Genomic DNA, 21,000 nt, shown 5'->3' on the forward strand with positions numbered 1-21,000 from the left:
TAAGAAAGGCTAGATGCAGAATAGGCCTACCAGTAATCTCCACGTCGTCTTTGCTTCAACCAGCACCACTTTTTTTACGCGATGCATGACAGTTTGATCTGATTAGCCTGTTTTTGATGTGATGTGATGCATTTGATTGATATCTGGTCCAAGTCAGTTTTTCTTTCTAGCTCGCAATATCCGTAGATAAATATTTTACTCAGTAACGGATGGATGTATAACTGTAGCACATTACTTTACCTCATTTAAAACATAGGCTACATAAGTAAAAGTAAAATTACTGACTTTGAAGAATACTCTTAAAAGTACAAGTACACGACAAAGCAACTCAATAACATTTTTGTGAGTACTTGTAATTGGTTACTTCCACCACTGTGTATATGGTAGAGATGACAGTTTATTAGTCAAAAGACTCGTAACTCGGTGACATGAGATCGCAATTACCGTACTAAGACGGCCTCGCAGCTATGGGCAGGTTTGGGATCCGCCCACTGTCATGTGGATCTTGCCCACAATCAGAAGTTAAGGAAAAATGCCAGCGGCCAAAAAAGTAGCAGAGGTACGCTACCATTTGTAAGTTGTAACAGCTGGTCTGCTCCAATTCTGCGTCTTCCTCACCACCTCTTGCATGGCTCCGGACCTTTGAATCCTCTCACCTGAGTTGAAATAGGACGTCATAGGCGCGCAGGAAAATGTCCCTGTCAGTATTAAGTTACTGATGAATCCATCATTTTGTTAAAAAACAACAACAATATAATTGGATCAATCAATGCCTCTTCAACCTGCGCTAGGACCCGTGTTTATGATTCAGCCGACAATCTGTTTTTCACTGTTAACAGGGACTCCAGGCTGTAATGGACAGAGCTGACACAATCTGTCCTCTCTGGGCAGCCAGGTGCCTCTGTGTCTACCTGTCTCGGGCCAGGCTGTGTTCGTTTAGTCTGTATCTGGTTAAAGTGTCATCAGTCACGGTGCTCAGATAGTCTGCCACTATGTACTGTCTGTTTAGAGCCGAATAACACAGCAGTTTGCTCTGAGTGTTTGTGCTATATGTCCAATAGTTGATGTAATGTTGTTTCTCTTTATCTATCATCTGGTTGGTCCGGATTGTGTGAGGGCTGTCCTGAGGCATGTTAGAGGAGCTGAGCCTCAGGATCAACTGGCTGAAGGGAGTCTTCTCCATATTTTCCTCTTGGCACTGCAGAGCTTTGTGATGGTACGAGTTGGGGTCACTTGTTTTCAGGTGTTTATAAAATTTGATAGCTCTTTTTTTAAATTCTAATAAAAAGTGGAAATTAGTCTATGGCAGTGGAGCCCAGTAAAAACTGATACTGGTTTCCCTGACCCCTGGGTCGTTTTAGGAATATCATTATTGTTGTTTTGTCTAAATTAACAGTCAGGGCCTAGGTCTGACAGACTGTTTGCAGATGATCCAGTTGCTGTTGAAATGCCCCCTTAGATGGATCCAGCAATATCAGATCATCTGCAAACAGTAGGCATTTGATTTCAGACAAGGTGAGACCAGGGATATCAGACTGTTCCAGGGATTCATCAGTCAATTTATCAGTATAAATGTTAAAGAGGGTGGGGTTTAGATTGCAGCCCTGTTTCAACCCTCTACTGTGGGAAAACAATTTTGTTTCCATATTGACAATTTTAACAGCACATTTCTGATGTGTATACATGCTTTTAATGATGTCATAAACTTTCCCTCCTACACCCTCCTCAGTTAGTTTAAAGAACAGACCATAACGCCATATCGAATCAAATGCTTTTTTGAAGTCTACAAAACAGGCGAAGATTTTGTTCTTATTTTGGTGGACGTGTTTTTTAATGAGGGTGTTGAGGTTATAGATGTGGTCTGTAGTTTGATGTTTTGGTGTAAATCCAATCTGACACTTGCTCAGGACATTATGCTCACTGAGGAAGTCTTGCAGTCTGCTGTTTAGGATGCTGCAGAGTAACTTTCCGAGGTTGCGGCTTACACATATGCCTCTGTTATTGTATGGGTCAAATTATTTCCATTTTTAAAGATTGGTCTGATAATTCCTTTGCTCCAGGGTTTAGGGAAATGTCCAATACTCAGAATGAGGTTGAACAATTTTAATATAGCAATGTTAAATGTATGGTCACTACATTTCAGTATTTAATTTAAGCTACAATCAGGACCTCTGGCTTTCCTCAGCTGTAGGGCCTGGATTTTAGCCAGTAGCTCAGATTCAGTTATGTGATAGTTTAAAGGGTTCTGATCATTTGGGAGACCGTGGGAAATTGCGACACACTAAATTCCTCCAATAAGAAACAAGCTAGAGTGATGAAAATTACTCTGCACTTACTCAGTAGGATTCTCTCTCTGCTTACTAAAAAGGAGCATGATCACTTCACCACAGCAGAAGTTTTACCAAATAGCTGATTTTCAGGTATCAAAGTTACATTTCCCTCTTGCTCTATTCTTTGACAAGAACCTTATGGGCCTAATTGCCTACAACAGCAGTGTTCATCTCATAAAGCTGTTCTGAAGGTCACTTATCTGACAGCAGTTAGGGTAGGTAGCCCTTTTTTTGTTTGGATTTTATTTAGCTCTGTTCCTTTCTTACATGGCTGAAGGAGAAGAAGAAACGGATATACTGAAAAAGCCTTTTTGGAGGGATGGACTCGTTCAATAGATGAGCAGCTTTGTTAAGTTTAACAGAATTTTACTTCTTTTTTAAAGCTGTTGACTATTGTAACTTGATGAAGTCAGGTTCCAAGTCCTGAACACGCCTTTGTGTGTGCGTTGTGGCATGTGTGCAACCATCTGCTTGGCTGGAATCTTTGGGGAAACCTGTTGAACCCTGGTTGAGCTGTTTGTGTTCATTTGCATTTCTTGGTGGTCACATGAGAAAATTTGGTTTTCATAAGTTTTTTCTTTTATTTGCGGCAGTGACATTGATTTGTTCTTCATACAATGTCTATTTGTAATGTAGCATTCTGTCATAATGTAGTATCAGTGTTGAGTTAAATTTTTTAGTTTCTTAGTATCTATTCTATCATCATAGGGTATGGATGAGTTAATGAGCAATAGTTTTTAAAAGTGGAAGAACTCTGACTTTAATTATATACAGTATATATATGTATATATATCTATCTATTTATACATATATAGATATAAATGTATATATATATTACATGTATTTAATATTAATTACTGAGTACCTCTAATAAGGTATACTGTATATAGCAACTAAGGTCAAGCAGTGATGACCTTTTTCTCCTTCAACTTTAATAAGAGAACGAAAAATAAGAAAAAATGAAAAACAAAATACCTCTGTGTACACCTAATATTATTTCAATGTTAAAAATACAATATTGTCTATGTCACTGTTACTTAATCTTGTTATTAGACGAAAGCTTATTAGCCTTATCTTAATGGCAAATACGTAATACATCACGCCAGGACCACTTCAACATTCGTTTTGATATGGACAATAAGAACCAAGCCCCTTCATATTCCTTAAATATTAAAGGGCAAGCCTTGGTGCTGCTGGACTACCAGATTGTGCAGGTGTATGTCAGAATGCTGTCTCTTGTCCAATGATAGAAGTTTATCACAGTTATTAAGGGAGTCCGTTGTACTCAAGGGTCCTGCACTGCTGAGCCTCCCTGACCAGGAATAAGGTGTTTGGGCTCTCTGTGTTGATGGAATGAAATGCTAAGCTGAAGTCAACAGCATCCTGACCTACTGTAGGTATAGGGGTTTTCCAAGTGGGTGAGAGCTTTGTGAAAAAGATTAAGTTCTATGTTTAGTTTCTATATATTTTTAGTGTCACAAAATAACAGGATTGGTAAAGATCAGTGCCTGCAGCATTATTGCATTGTTAAAGCAATGAACAAATGATTTAAAGGTGAAAAACACAGCCAACAATAAAACCGGATTTATTATGCTAAATTCTGATTAGATGCCAGCGTATTAACCTTATCTTAATGGCAAATAATACATTGTACATTCGACTGATGTTACATTAATCACGATTTAAACACCAGAAACCAGGGGGATATTCTACAAAGATTCAAGAAGTTTATTGTCATATGCACGGTAAAAACAAAGCAGTTACATCATACAATGAAATTCCGACTTTGTCAGTCTCCCTTCACGCAACAGTAAAAACAAAGAATCTAAATAAAAATACAAGTTATAAATATAAGTTAAAAGTAAAGTGCATTATGCATCATGCAAATATTGCAAATATAAGTAAACATGAACAGCACTATTGCACAGTAAATTTGCATAGTAATGAAAATATTTCACAGTAGTGCAGGGGCGAAAATCTGATTTCAAGTTTGGGGGGGGACATTTACTTGAAGTTTTCTCAAGAGCAATTCCTGAGGGGGACATCAAAACTAGTGCTGTAACACATAGGGGCCTAGCCTACATGTTGTAATATGTTAAATGTGGCTATAATTTCCATTTCAGTCTTTCTTATGAACATTATTGAACATTGTCTAGTAGAACTAGTCTCTTTTCTTCAATGTTCTACACACACACACACACACACACACAGAGCATGTAGGATATTTACACTAGAAGATGGGCTTCTATCAAAAAATGATATAACTGTCTTTCTCAACAACAAACGTCCACTCACTACTTTTATTCAAAATCAATAGGCTATCAGAATCCCAATAGACATACAATAGGCTGATTCTATTAGAAATGTAGGCCTATAGCCATAAAATTACAATTCAGCATATTTGAACAAACTTAATTAGGATATAAGGCTGACCAATCAGCGGCAAAAATCTGTATAATTTTTTTTACCTTTTTAACCACAGATGTTTGGAGAGGAGCAGATATAACACATATCTGTGTGTTTGTCATGCTCTGTACCTGGCTGAAGAAGGTCGCGATCTGTCCGTATTTCCGCGCACAATTACTGTTAAGTGTAACTACGCATCTCCACAAGCTGTGAATGACATGAGCAAGAGCTGTAACTTGCGATCAGGTGATCATAATTTATAATAACGGACGAGTCTTTTAGGCAGGTCACTGTGCTCTTCTTTGGGAGGGGCACGATGATGGTGGACTTGAAGCAGGCAGATACAGAGGCCTGAGTGAGGGACAGGTTGTAAATGTCTGCCAGAACATCAGCCAGCTCTGTTGAGCAGACCCCAAGTGCACGCCCGGGTATGTTGTCTGGACCAGCTTCCTTCCATTGTTTTGTTCTCCTCAGATCCATGAACACCTCCGCCGATGACACAGAGAGTGGTGGGCCCTGTGTGCCCTCTATGGCCAGAATCCCCCTCCGTTGGTCGGTGTTGAGGGCCTCAAAGCGAGCGTAGAACCCGTTCAGCTCCTCTGGTAGTGTGTTTTGGCTGGTTGTGGTCCCCGCACTCCTCTGCTTGTAGTCTGTGATGTGTTGCAGACCTTGCCACATGTGCTGGGGATCTGCAGTGGTGTAGTATCCCTCCAGCTTCAGTCTGTATTGTCTCTTGGCTTTGCTGATGGATCTACGCAGGTCGTATCTGACTTTTTTTGTAATCCTCAGGGCTTACTTGAGGAGTTGTCTGTAGGCTGGATAGAGAAACACACAGCATCCAGGTGCACAGAGTAGTATAATAAACTTTTTATAGGGTAATGGTTTATATACAGAGCATGGAATATATTATCAGAACATGAGAGGCTAATGCCACAATAACCACTTATGTTACTTAATGGTCTATCTGACTGTTCAAAACCAACACTTTATTTTGATAATTTCCACAAGCCTTGTGACGACATTTCATCTCTGGAAAGGGCTGTGTTTCAGTGGTGAAGTTGTTAAACTATATAAAAATATATAAGGTCTTCTCCCTGTTAAATGCATTACAGCTCATCAATGTGCAAGCTAAAAGGGCTGTCAGATATCCCCAAAAACACCCTAACAAATTTGAAATGACAATCAATACAATCATCCTTAATGGTGTGTTTTAAATACCATTTTTAAATAAGTAATCATGACAGCTGTATTGTGTGACACACAATGTGGTTCCAAATAATAGTATACAGCCACTGCAGCCGCAAAAAACAGAAAGACAGTCTCGTATTAAAATCAGCTTGTTTAGCGGCAAACCCGACGTTCTGTGGTTTACGAATGGACTCACTTCCTGCTTAACTGGGAGTACAGCGCCAGTTGATAATATACCAAAGCTGCTACTGACACCTACAGGGGAAAATAATGATTGGTTGCAGCCAGCACAATGCTGTAATGAGGGTCCGATTCAGCAGTTGAAGGGAACCTGCTTCTCTTTTTATGCATTTTCAGTGTGTTGCTACATGGGTGTGAGGGAAATTCTCCTCCTGAAGATAATTTGTGAAGAACAAGCAAACTCAATGTTATGAATCAACTCTCTTTACTTACATTTTACATGCAGCATGGAGAGAAGTACGGCAGTTCTCTCCCTTGCTGTTACAGTGTTCAAGCTTATATACAACATCAACAACCCCCTACCCCATCCCCACATGGTACTTCACTCATCCACCTGGCCTTCATCAGCAAGATAAGATGACCTTCTCTGCTCTCCAGGGGAAACCAGGGGAAACCGGGGTTCACCAAGTCAACGTCATAAAATAAATTGCCCCCCCATATAAATTTAAATTTAGTTACCCCCTTGATGATCCCTGGAAAATTCCCACATGGGTCCGCAGCCAACATACGCCGTAGGATTCTGTGTCTAATATGTAACATATTAGACATGGTCAAAGACAACACAGAAAAAATACTTGCAGTATCTGTATCTATATATCGCGCTGCCGATCCTGTTGGCGGGGACAGCGAGGGCTATTTCAGTGGAGTGCACTGATTCATGTATTCTTTAAACAGTAGCTTGAAGTTGTGAGCCTTCAGATTCACAACTTCAAGCAACAGTTTCGTTTTGGATGGATAGCTTCAAAAAGGCTCTTCATGGAACGTCTGTATTTGTCCCAACTGTGCGCCACTGCGCTCTCCAAGATACCGGGCAGCTCCCTCGCTGTCCCCGGCAGCAGCATCAGCACCTTGGAGAGTGAACAGATGTCAGATTGTAGTGAACATTAAATAATAAAGCCCTTTGCTGTACTGTGAGAAAGGACAACTGTGCATTATACCATCTTATACGTCACATGTATGACGGCAGTATTATTATTATTATTATTATTATTATGACTACTTTCTTAACCTTATTTTTATTCCAGGTATTATAAAGTATTCGAATGATTCTATTTTTACTGTTGTTATCCCTGTGAGCAGCGAGAGAAAATCAACGTTCTGTGAACATCGAGAGAAGATCATCATGTTTTTCTCCTTCAATATGTGCCTTTAAGATATAATAGACAGGTTTGTCTTCTTATCATATCACTTAGTAATTCTGAAGCAGCAAAAACAACAAACAACATATGCCCCTCTTTGGTAAAGGATGCAGTAATGCTCGTCTTTCATAATAATGAAGTTAAAATGTTATTTGGATGTGATTAATAGTGTATTCGTGTCATATGGCGTGTACTATTCTATACTTGGTTGTCGATTATCTTTCAAAACTGCATGGAACAATACACTGTCCATGAAATCAGCGAGAGAAGATCAAAATGTGCTTTCTCAGGTGAAAACGACATTTCTCTCCATAAGATCTTTATTTATTTATTTACTGTACAATGGAAATATCAAAACTAAATGAATTGAAAGATGACCTTGTAGATGGTTTGTTTTTCCTCAATGTACTGCATCGTCAGATAAATCATGCCCTTACTCTACTGTTTATTCCGTCCAGCTTCGTAAGGCTTCGTAAGGATCTCTCAAAACTGCACGGAGCAGACAAAGGCTTCAGGCAGAGCCTTAATATGCTTTTGGGTTTTCTGACGCCACCTGTGGCTGTTCTAGCCCAATCTCTCGAAAAGAGATATAGATTGAAATTGAAAGTACATCCTTCAGCTAAGTTTGGATCAGATGCAAGCTAAAATGTTGCTGAATGTTTAGGAAAGTCGCAGCTGTGCACTAGAGGTTTCAGGTAGCTAGTACTAAAATGTAATAAATTCAGGGAGGCAACAGGCCTTTACAGCCTGTCTCAGCCCCTTCCACCTTTCATTCTTGGAACGGCATTTCTCGTTACAATATGGCAGCTGTCCGTTTTTCAAAAATTCTACTGTCTAATTGTAGCAGCCAGTCATTCCTTCAAACTGACTAAAGTTAATGTCAGTCACTCAGTCTTCCCCCACAGTGTCTTAAATCACCCAGTATCCTGTTCCTGTATCTCCAACACGTTTGAGTAATGCATTTCTTTTTGGCTGTTTGCAACAACTCTGGGGAGATGAAAAATTTGCCCAAAGTTAGCTGGTCTGCATGACAGATTTGGAAATTATAATTACAGTTGTTTTATCATTATTGAAATGGCAATCAGATATGAATAATAATGCAGTTAACTCATTGTCTAATAACAAAAAAAGGGAAAGATTGGTATTTTAGATTGAAAATTAACTATTGGCATTCAAGACTATACACAGGAGAAGTGCACAGAGAAATGAAAATGTATTCCATCTGACTTGTGAATGTAGTAGAGATATGCTAAAATGCTTTAATTATATTACATTTTTTTGTTTTTTGTTTCAGGCCCTTCCTTTTCTCACTGCTGGGGAGAGTGCACCTCAATAGCAGTACCAGGCTATATAACGACTGAGGATACCAGGAGAATAGAAGCTGGCTTCAAATGTAAGCTGTGATGCCCATATAGACTTTGTTGGGGAAGACTAGGGAGATAATTTATTCTAAAAAGAAAACTGGACTTGAAAATTTGAATGATCCTTGTGTTGTTAGTGCAACACTCTGTTGCATGGAGAATTGTTTCAACTACACTGTATGAGGTTGCCTGATGCAGCACTTGAAAAAGACTGGCACATGCTCCATGTTGAAAAAGGCAGAGCTCAGAACAAAAATGTACCATATTTTTAAGAACAATGAATTCTGCAGCAGCAAAGCATTGCCTCTGCAGTGTTTATGGACACTAACCAACAGAGCACTTTCTCAGTCTTCACAAAACAACAGAATCTGAGAGATGCCGCTTTACTTTGAAAAGCATCAAGACTTTCCTAAAAACACCATGACAATTGGATTGTTTGAAATGCTCTGGCAAAACATTCCTAACACCAGTCAGGGGATTGAAAGGTTTTTGGCTCTCAGAAGGAAAGTAGAGAGCAATTCAAACACAAATAGAAAAACATGCAGGGTTTCTCAGCACATTGTCTTTTCCTGAAAATAGTTTTCTTATTTTCTTAAAGCAGCAATAAGCATCTTTATATAACAACAGTGAAATCTGCAAAACTTTTTTTTTTTTTTTAAACTATCCACTTTATGTATTCTATAGCCAACAGATTTGATTGCTTTTTTATAGTAATTTTGTTGATAAAGACACAGATTGTGCCTCTGTGTAAGATGAGAATTTTCTTAAAGTTTAGGTTTGCTATATTTCACTATTTTGCACTTCAGATCACTTGACTCCCATGCCTATATCAATTTAAGTATTATTATTGCTTACTGCTTTCATTCACTAGTATTTGATCGTTTGTAAAAAATCTGCATGTTTGGGTGATAAAGTGTTCTGACATGGTTGAATAAAATAATAGTTTGATATTTAACTACTGAGTACAAATGAATTTTTATACCTTTGCTATTTTCTTGCTTTAAATAAGACTAAGGATGTTTGTTGAAGTTGTTTGATGTGGATTAAAACCACATCCTGAGTCTCCAAAATGCTTTTCTCTCAGATGCACCCCGGCCTGGGATAGCCGGCATTTGAGTTGAGGGCCGAGGACCCCGCCATTTGGACGGCCTTGATAGTTTTAAGTGGCGATGTTGTAGGCACCTTTAGCCTGCAGTGTACAGTAAACTTCATTTGGCGTGTCTTGACGGCTTGATAGTGTGATATGTTTTTACATTAAAAAGAAAATGCATTCATTGCAAACGACCGGCTGGGCCAACACGCCTCCTACAGGGTCGGCTCCACACTCCCCGGACTTTCTTCTATTGTCCTCCTCTCTGGATGAAGTAAAAACGTAATAACTGAATGTCACAATGTATGCTAAGATTAGTTTAGCAGTATACTATAGCGTATGGATAGTGGCCATCACCATCGCACAACATTGCGCTAGTATAGCTTCATCTACAAATCCACGTAAACAGTGCTGCTACAGCTTACCCTCACAGGGTTTCATCACTTTGTCCACCCCGTCAGTCCGTACTGAACTCGGTAGAAAGGCCTTTTCCTACTCTGCCCCATCAACCTGGAATACACTACAGAAGAATGGTGTCCAGCTTAATTCTAGGGAATTTTAAAATACTTTCATAGAACATGGAGAGAGCGTCTGTGGGAATGTACCATGTAACTTTTATTGACTTTTCTGCATTCATCAGTTTAATGATTTTATTATTACTTTGTATCTCCGTATTCATTTTGTTGATTGATGTTGAGTATTGTTTGTAACTCTGTGTTGTTGTTGTTGTTGTTGTTGTTGTTGTTGTTGCTGCTGTCCAAGCAGGTCTCTGACCACGTGTCTTAATGAGATTAAATAAAGGCTAAATAAAATTAATACAAAATTATGCAGCACAGGGGTTCCCAAACTTTTCAGCCCGCGACCCCCAAAATAACGATGCGAGAGACTGGCGACCCCCACTGTCCCTGGAGGTAGTTAAAGCATAACGTTGCGCACAGCCGTGCACACGCTCTTATAGGAACCTCCAAACCCCGGCACTAGAACAACACAAAGAACACAACAGTACAACAACAACCATAATATCATTTTATCGTAATTTAAGAAAGGCTAGATGCAGAATACAATTTCCATGTAGCACTGAATACAATATTTAATAAGGTTATGTCGGTGTGCGTGAAGAGCAGCAGACACCTACATTGTTGGTTACCTACATTTGCTTTCAAGTGCAAAATTACATTTTAGATTTTTTTTTACACATTACTTCAACATTAGACTCACCTAATGAGATGGGTGGGCACAATGCATGGAGCAGAGCAAGCCCATTGTGGGTTTAATTTTGGAGACGGCCACTCGGAGATCATCATCCATCTTTCGTGCTGTCTGTAACGTTCGGCCACTTGACAGTTTAACTGATGCGTCCTCCAGGTCTGATGTCGGATGATTTTCCCACGCAACAGTGAATGGTGATCTTATTCAGTCGTATTGTTCTGGAGCGGTTTCCTCTGGAAAATACTTGTTAAAGTGTTCACTGTGTTAACACTCAGTGCATTTTCCTCCATGAAGTCTTCCATCTTATAGAAACCATGTGAATCCTGCCCATTTCAATTTGCGCACTCTGTGAATAATACAGTGTCTGAAATGTACGTGAGTTGCCACATGTAAGACTCTTGCTTCAGTCCTTTCTCCCCCAGCATTGCTCCAGCACTGTCTGTATACACACCAATGCAATCGTCCCAAAGTTTATTGTCAAGTTTAGTGAACATGTCCTCACCTGTGCACGTCTCCTCGAGCAGGGTACAAAACAGCATTAAGAATTCCGTCAAAACTGTACTTACATTAACTGACTTATTGCTAAAGCTGCGGGTTTGATTAATGTTTCCTCGATTGTTTAGCTTTTGTGCCTGTGCAATTAAATATGGCGCGTCATTATGATGCCATTTGAGCTTTGGCTTGGATTGTTGTTTGTTTCATTAGGGCTTTTTGGCCTTACAACTCTTGCTCCTATCGGCGGAAAAAAATCAACTGGTTTAGCAGCAAGTGAGGGATGCTTGGTTTTCCAGTGTCTGTATAGCCTTTTAACAGGCTTTAGGCTTTCAAGTGCAAGTACCCCAGCGCATGCAACACATTGGGGATGTTGAAGTTTGTTGATGATGACACATGCAGATACATATTGCATTCATCTTGATATTTTCGAAACCTAGAAGAGCTGCTCCGACTGATGATGGATATTACCACGGTGGTCTCCACCTACGTTCACATGTCGCTGTGTTTCCTGTGCTGCTGTAAATTGATCTGCTGAAACGATGCTGTTAATCTGTCGCAATTACCTCAGGGACACTTCTTTTGCGCTTGGTTTCATTTCAAATTTAACTACTATTTTTGAATATATCTTGACGATAATGGATAAAATATGCAATTTTTTAATCATTTGAAATTTTTATTTGTTTTTTGGTATGCATCTCGCGACCTCCCCCGGTGTCTGCGATCCCCTGGGGGTCCCGCCTCCCACTGTTGGAACCACTGAGAAAAAAATCAACATGCTCTCTATCACAGACAATTCTCAAAGAAACTCAGAAAGAAAACCACGACGTAAGTAAAAATTGTTGGTTTTTATTTATTTTTTTCTTCACTGAACGGCGAAGCGGATAAAAAAGTTACAACATGAAAATTATACCATTTAAAATAACATTAACTCAGTGAAAGGAACATGCTGTTTTTAGAAGAACATTGCACATGCAAGAACATGCCTACATTTCTAAGAAACAAAATCATCCGATCTCTCTTCTGTCCCATTCATAGTTCATCAGTTATGCGTCGGGCTCGTAGTTGCAGACCTGCTCTCCTTCTGGGCTTCAACCAGCACCGCTTTTTTTGACGCGATGCATGACAATTTGATCTGATTAGCCTGTTTTTGATGTGATGTGATATGATGTGATGTGATGCATTTCAATGATGTCTGGTCCAAGTCAGTTTTTATTTCTAGCTCGCAATATCCGTAGATGAATAATTTCCTCAGTAGCTAACGGATGGATGTATATCTGTAGCAAATTACTTTGCCTCATTAAAAACATAGGCTACTTAACTAAAAGTAAAATTACTGACTTTAAAGAATACTCTAAAAAGTACAAGTACACGAAAAAGCAACTCAATTACAGTAATGTGAGTACTTGTGATTTGTTACTTTCACCTCTGTGTATATGGTAGAGATGACAGCTTATTAGTCAAAAGATATGTAACTTGGTGAGATGAGATCGTAATTACCATACTAAGACGGCCAAAATGTGGATTTTGCCCACATAATCAAAAGTTTAGGGAAAATGCCAATGGCCAAAAAAGTAGCAGAGATGCAAATAGGCTACCGCTTCTAAGTTGTTAATGGGGATGAAAGCTCCAGCCCGCCTCCAAGGCTCCTCCCTGCACCCCTGCACCCCCACCTCACGTCTTGTTCAGGCAAAACAGCTGGTCTGCTCCAATTCTGCGTACCTTTGAATCCTCTCAATTGAGCTGAAACAAAACGTCATAGGCGCGCGGGAAAATGTTCGTATATGTCCGGAAAATATCAGTATTATGTTACTGATTAATTGTCCCCATCCATAATTCTGATAACAATATAATTGGATGAAGCGATGCCTCCTCGAACTGCGTTAGGACCCGTGCTTATGACACAGCTGCCAATCTGTTTTTCACTGTTAACAGGGACTCCAATGCATGCTCTCTCTCTCTCTCTCGCTCTGTCTCTCTCTCAATTTCAATTTCATTGTGTGTGTATGTGTGTGTGTGTGTGTGTGTGTGTGTGTGTGTGTAAAATTAAATATTGTGTTAAAAAAAAAAAAATCAATAAACCAAGAGTTGATAACAGTAGAAAATGTTGGACATATCTTGCTGCAGCTTGGCTGCTGTATTTGATTTCTCCGAGATATGTTCATATTTGCTGCAGTGTAGCAGGAAGTGTGTCTCTGTCTCCAACTGTCTGTGTGGACGGAGCTGACACAGTCTCTCCTCTCTGGAGCCTGGTGCCTCTGTGTCTACCTGTCTCGATGGCCAGGCTGTGTTCGCTGAGTCTGTACCTGGTTAAAATCTCATCAGTCACAGTGCCACTGTGTACTGTCTGTTTAGAGCTGAATAACACAGCAATTTTCTCTGAGTGTTTGTGCTACATGTCCAATAGTTGTTGTCATGTTGTTTTTCTTTGTCTATCATCTGGTTGGTCTGGATTGTGTGAGGGCTGTCCTGAGGCCTGTTGAGGAGCTGAGCCTCAGAATTAGCTGGCTGACGGTGTTCTCCATGTTCTCCATGTTCTCCATGTTCTCCTCTTGGCATTGCAGTGCTTTGTGATGGTATGAGTTGGGGTCACTTGTTTTGAGGTGTTTATAAAATTTGATAGCTCTTTTTTTATTATAATGAAAAATGGAAATTAGTCTATGTCAAGTGGAGCCCAATAAAAACTGACTGGTTTCCCTGACCCCTTGGTCATTTCAAGAATATCATTATTCTTCTTTTGTCTAAATTAACTGTCAGGGCCTAGGTCTGACAGAAGGTTTGCAGGTGATCCACTGGCTGTTGAAATGCCCCCTTAGATGGAGCCAGCAATATCAGATCATCTGCAAACAGTAGGCATTTGATGTGTGTCAGACAGGGTGAGACCAGGGATATCAGACTGTTCCAATGACTTAGCCAATTCATCAGTATAAATGTTTAAGAGGGTGGGGCTGAGACTGCAGCCCTGTTTCACCGCTCTACTTTGGTAAAGAACTCTGTTTCCATCTTGGCAATTTTTACAGCATGCTTTAATGATGTCATGAACTCCTACACCATTTCAATTAATTTTAAGAACAGAACATAATGCCAAATCGAATCAAATGCTTTTTTTGAAGCCTACAAAACAGGAGAAGATTTTGTTGTTGTTTTTGTGGCCGTGTTTTTTAATGAGGGTGTTGAGGGTATAGATGTTCTTTTTTACCTCTGAGTGTTCCTCTGTATGTTCATAGTGTTCCCCAGCACTGGAGGCTGAGCTCAGGGTTGTCGGGTTGTCTGTGTTTTTGATTTGATAAACTTCTGAGTTTTTTACTCAGATGTCTGCAGTTTCTTTCGAACCACTCCTCATTGGTTCATGTTTTTGATGTGTGGTGCTGAGGCTTTTTCAGACTGGATAAGTCTGCCACATTGTCAAATATGTTGTAAATGACTTGTACAGCCTATTTCAGGCCGTCTGTACTGAAGGGAAAATGAGGTAGAAAGAAAATCTGCCGTCTGAAGTGCTGAAAATATGAGTGAAAAATGCTGAGTCAGTTTTCCCCAAAACACCCTAACAAATTTGAAATGACACTCAATACAATCATCCTTAATGGTATGTTTGTAATCAATCAAATTAAATTCAGATCAAAGTTTATTTGTATGGTGCCAAATCATAACCAGAGACACTTTACAAAAAGAGCAGGCCTAGACCGTACTCTTTGTTATGCTATTCAGAGAGAGACCCAACATGAATCACAATCAGTAGCACTTAGCAACATTCGGCACATTGGCAAGGAAAAACTTCCTTTTAACAGGCAGAAACCTTGAGCAGAACCAGACTCAGGGTAGGGGGGCCTGATAATTGAAGGCTCCCATACTACTCTTAGAGACTTAAGGTACCACAAGCAGGCCTGCATCCTGGGAGCTCAGTATTCTAGAAGGGTAATATGGCACTATGAGCTCTTAAACATAATACCTTTTTGAATAGGTAATCATGATAACTGTGTAGTGTGACACACACTGAATGATGACAGTGTGGTTCCAAATAATAGTATACAGCTTCTGCAACTGCAAACATAACAAAAAGACAGTCTCGTATTAAAATCGGCTTGCTTTTTTGTTTTTTTTAACACTTTATTTGTAACAGATTTTGCATTGCAGAACAAAACATTGATATGCCTCAATAAGAGCATACGTATGGACAAACTACAACCCAACATCCCTATCAACGACAATCAGCTTACTTTATGAAAGTAAGGAGGGAAATTTGTACCAGCTGAAACTAGGGATACCCCGAAGATACCAATTGTAGGAGAGGGCACAACCGTGCAGCCGTAAGACTTTGAGAGTGTGTCAAAAATCGCTTAGGTATCGCTTGAACCAAATATAAAAACTTTGGAACAATATTCATCTTTACAGAATTTGTTCTCCCAATAAGAGATGAGGGTAAAATAGACCAGTGTTTAATATCCTGTTTACACTGTTCTAAAAGAGGACCAAAATTTGCTTTAAATAGTCTGTTGATAAGATTTGGTTATTTTTACCCCCAGATATGTGAAAAAGTCAGCTGTGAGTTTAAATGGCAGATTGGGAAATTCTTAAGCTTTCTTGTTAATGGGGAAGTACCCACTTTTATTGAAATTAAGTTTGTATCCTGATATTTTTCCAAATTCTTCCAGGACTCTGAGGACTTCAGGTATGGTTGAGACAGGGTTGGTGACATATAATAACAAGTCGTCTGCGTAGAGTGAGACAGTATGTGTTATAGGCCACTGCGTGTACCACCCTGTATAGCATTTTTGCACATGAGGCTATGGAGAGTGGTTCTATTGCAAAGAGAAAAAGTAGTGGGCTTTCCTTTGTTTAGTCCCCCTGAAGAGAGGGAAGTAATCAGAGGAGACAGAGTTAGTGTAAACTGAGGCAGTTGGGTCCAACACTTTGTGAGGAAGAATGTTTTCAAGGCGAATAGCCAAAACTTTTGAAAACACTTTACCATTGCAGTTTATCGGCGTAAATATGAACTAAAATTAAATTAAGTTGTAGTAGCTTTCTCACAAATGTAACATAGCAAACATTTGGATCAGAGATAGTGTTTGATGCAATAAAAGAAGAAGAACAAATAGAACTAGACAATTCCCCGTTGGGAAATCGCGAGAGTGGGCTGTGCTGCGCTGCATGTCTGTATTTGTCTAGACAGACACATTCTGTACTTATGGATAGCCTATAGCTTTGCTAACCCCTGTTGGGAAATTTCCTATGGAGATCTGTTCAGGCCGACACTGTAATCATACATGGGAAATTTCAAGCTGATTGAACATTGTATATGAGAGTTACTACTGACTCTTACCAGTAGGTGGCGCCATCAGTATGAGTGAAAAATGAATATGCAGATGTGTTCAGGGCAGTACCCTCATGAAACCTGTGACATTTGGAGCAAATCAGACAATGTATATGAGAGTTGATACAGGCTCTGCCCAGTAGGTGGCGCCATCAGTATGAGTGAAAAATGTATATGTAGATGTGTTCAGGGCAGTACCCTCATCAAACCTGTGAAATTTGGTGGAGATTGGACAATGTATATGACAGTTTATACAGGCTCTGCCCAGTAGGTGGCGCTATGACTATGAGTGAGAAATGTATATGTAGATGTGTTCAGGGCGGTACCCTCATCAAACTTGTGAAATTTGGTGGAGATTGGACAATGTATATGAGAGTTGATACAGGCTGTCACCAGTGGGTGGCGCTATAGTATTGGTAAGGAAAGGAGTGTGTAGATCTGTTCAGGGCGGGACTCTGATCAAGCATGTGAAATTTGGTACAGACAGGATGAAGTACAGGCGAGTTATTGCAGCCTAAATGTCATGGCGAGGCATCATGGCGAAGGTTATATGCGCCGCGCTGCCAGGGTCACGCCCTCTGTTGTAACCTGAACAAGTTTTGTCACAGACCTTAATCAAGGTCTTAAGAGTTTCCTGACATGAATTTGAGGTTAACATGTTTTACCACCTTGGAGGAGGGGCTTATATGTCACTTCCTGTTTCCAGTAGCGGGCGCTAGGCCTGATGGGAAATATTTTCATGTAATTGTGTTCAGGCTGGGACTCTTGTCATACACGTGAAATATGAAAAACCACACACACACAACTGTCCAATCAGAGTCCTCCTGTGTTGTCTGTCATCTGTATCCGAGGTGATTTGTCAAATGAGATCGATCAGCACGGAGCAGACGGTTATATCATGGCAGAAAAAACCACACACACACAACTGTCCAATCAGAGTCCTCCTGTGTTGTCTGTCATCTGTATCCGAGGTGATTTGTCAAATGAGATCGATCAGCACGGAGCAGAAGGTTATATCATGGCAGAAAAAACCACACACACACAACTGTCCAATCAGAGTCCTCCTGTGTTGTCTGTCATCTGTATCCGAGGGGATTTGTCCAATGAGATGGCTGATATCTGTGCACTTGACACAGACGCCGGACGATCATACTCTGCTGCAGTCTCTCTGTCTGTGTGATTTACATTGGAGTGAATGGAGTAGTTGAGCGCTACTCTTGTCGGTTACAGGCAGATCAATCAAAAACCATAAGTCCTACTGATAAAGTAGACAGATTGGGAGAAAGAAGACAAGTGTGGCTACAACTTTGTGAAAAATCACTGTTCTACTGTGTAATTTGTGGCTGGGGTGAGTCACGGAAAGAGAGAATTTCTGAGAGTTTTTTGGAGTCTGAAGAATTAATTGGCCCAGCTGAGCTCGGTTGCCGCGGAGATGGTTGTCGTTACTCCCTAGCAACGACCAAAGCTGGTGTCTGTGGCAGCTGATCTGAGCGTGATTTCTGGCTCACATTTAGGACGTCAAACTACTGCCATTTCTTCCAAACCAAACATGATATCGTCAAAATTTCTTCACCATCAAGCCAGAAAGGCCTTAAAGAACACAGACATAAGTTTTTGTGGTCCTAGCTTCTAAAATGTGGTAATAGGAGCGAGTTAAAAACAGGTGCACTTTCGAAAATCCTGGAAAATCCTCCTCCCGATTAACATTGGAGTAAATGGAGCAGTTGAGAGCTACTCTTGTCAGTTAGGGGCAGATAAATCAAAAACCGTACATCCTACTGATAAAGTAGACACATTGGGAGAAAGAAGACAAGTGTGGCTACAACTCTGTGAAAAAATTACAGTTCTACTGTGTAATTTGTGGCTGGGGTCGCGAGAGAGAGACAGAATTTCTGAGAGTTTTTTTTGAGTCTCCGCACTCTGTCAGTTAGCTCTGCACGAACATTCCGCAATACACACCCATTATAAATCCTGAATTTTTCCAAAATAACTCACCATCTTTAAAGGGTCACCGTTCAAAAACGAAACATCGTAGGAAAAAAGTTCAAATACAACTTAAATAGACAAGACCCGTGCCTACATTTTAAAGTTTGAATGGTGTTTCTAGGTGAACGTAGGCCAGAGCAGGAGATGTTTGAAAAACGTCGTAGATTTTCGAGGTTTTTTTTCCTCGTCCCATTCATTCCAGATGGGAATTTTTTCCCAGTTTTTCGCGTCTTACGACGCGAAAAATTAATATTCTGGAGATAAAAATAATAGCACACCGAGTCCGAACGAGCCGCACGTTTTGATGTATTTTTTATTTGTGTGCGCTCAAAGCTGCGGGGCAAGAAAGAAACCGAAAATTAGGGAGGAAGAATAATAACTAGACAATTCCCCGTTGGGAAATCGCGAGAGTGGGCTGTGCTGCGCTGCATGTCTGTGTGCGTACATTGATAATATGATTTTTGAAAAAGAAAGTTTCATTTTTTTTGTCAATGAGGATTGCCAATGCTATGATACTATACTACAATGCAATGCTACAATGTATTCATTTCACCACCTACCATTCATTCTCAGCGTCTTCATCTATGGTATTTGTCTAGACAGACACATTCTGTACTTATGGATAGCCTATAGCTTTGCTAACCCCTGTTGGGAAATTTCCTATGGAGATCTGTTCAGGCCGAGACTATAATCATGCATGTGAAATTTGAAGCTGATATAACATTGTATATACCAGGTAGTACTGGCTCTTGCCAGTAGGTGGCGCTAAGAGTATGAGCGAAAAATGATTCTGTAGAACTGTTCAGTCCGACACTGTAATCATACATGGGAAATTTCAAGCTGATTGAACATTGTATATGAGAGTTACTACTGGCTCTTACCAGTAGGTGGCGCTGTGACTATGAGTGAAAAATGAATATGCAGATGTGTTCAGGGCAGTACCCTCATGAAACCTGTGAAATTTGGAGCAAATCAGACAATGTATATGAGAGTTACTACTGGCTCTTACCAGTAGGTGGCGCTGTGACTATGAGTGAAAAATGAATATGCAGATGTGTTCAGGGCAGTACCCTCATCAAACCTGTGAAATTTGGAGCAAATCAGACAATGTATATGAGAGTTGATACAGGCTCTGCCCAGTAGGTGGCGCCATCAGTATGAGTGAAAAATGTCTATGTAGATGTGTTCAGGGCAGTACCCTCATCAAACCTGTGAAATTTGGTGGAGATTGGACAATGTATATGAGAGTTGATACAGGCTGTCACCAGTGGGTGGCGCTATAGTATTGGTAAGGAAAGGAGTGTGTAGATCTGTTCAGGGCGGGACTCTGATCAAGCATGTGAAATTTGGTGCAGACAGGATGAAGTACAGGCGAGTTATCGCAGCCTAAATGTCATGGCGAGGCATCATGGCGAAGGTTATATGCGCCGCGCCGCCAGGGTCACGCCCTCTGTTGTAACCTGAACAAGTTTTGTCACAGACCTTAATCAAGGTCTTACGAGTTTCCTGACATGAATTTGAGGTTAACATGTTTTACCACCTTGGAGGAGGGGCTTGTAGAGTAAAATATGTCACTTCCTGTTTCCAGTAGTGGGCGCTAGGCCTGATGGGAAATATTTTCATGTAATTGTGTTCAGGCTGGGACTCTTGTCATACACGTGAAATATGAAAAACCACACACACACAACTGTCCAATCAGAGTCCTCCTGTGTTGTCTGTCATCTGTATCCGAGGTGATTTGTCCAATGAGATGGCTGATATCTGTGCACTTGACACAGACGCCGGACGATCATACTCTGCTGCAGTCTGTCTGTCTGTGTGATTTACATTGGAGTGAATGGAGCAGTTGAGCGCTACTCTTGTCGGTTACAGGCAGATAAATCAAAAACCATAAGTCCTACTGATAAAGTAGACAGATTGGGAGAAAGAAGACAAGTGTGGCTACAACTTTGTGAAAAATCGCTGTTCTACTGTGTAATTTGTGGCTGGGGTGAGTCACGGAAAGAGAGAATTTCTGAGAGTTTTTTGGAGTCTGAATAATTAATTGGCCCAGCTGAGCTCGGTTGCCGCGGTGATGGTTGTCGTTACTCCCTAGCAACGACCAAAGCTGGTGTCTGTGGCAGCTGATCTGAGCGTGATTTCTGGCTCACATTTAGGACGTCAAACTACTGCCATTTCTTCCAAACCAAACATGATATCGTCAAAATTTCTTCACCATCAAGCCAGAAAGGCCTTAAAGAACACAGAC

Source organism: Semicossyphus pulcher, unplaced genomic scaffold, assembly GCF_022749685.1.
Source record: "Semicossyphus pulcher isolate SPU_LCO1_2020_fin unplaced genomic scaffold, fSemPul1.0.p SCAF_14, whole genome shotgun sequence".
Classification (NCBI taxonomy): domain Eukaryota; kingdom Metazoa; phylum Chordata; class Actinopteri; order Labriformes; family Labridae; genus Semicossyphus; species Semicossyphus pulcher.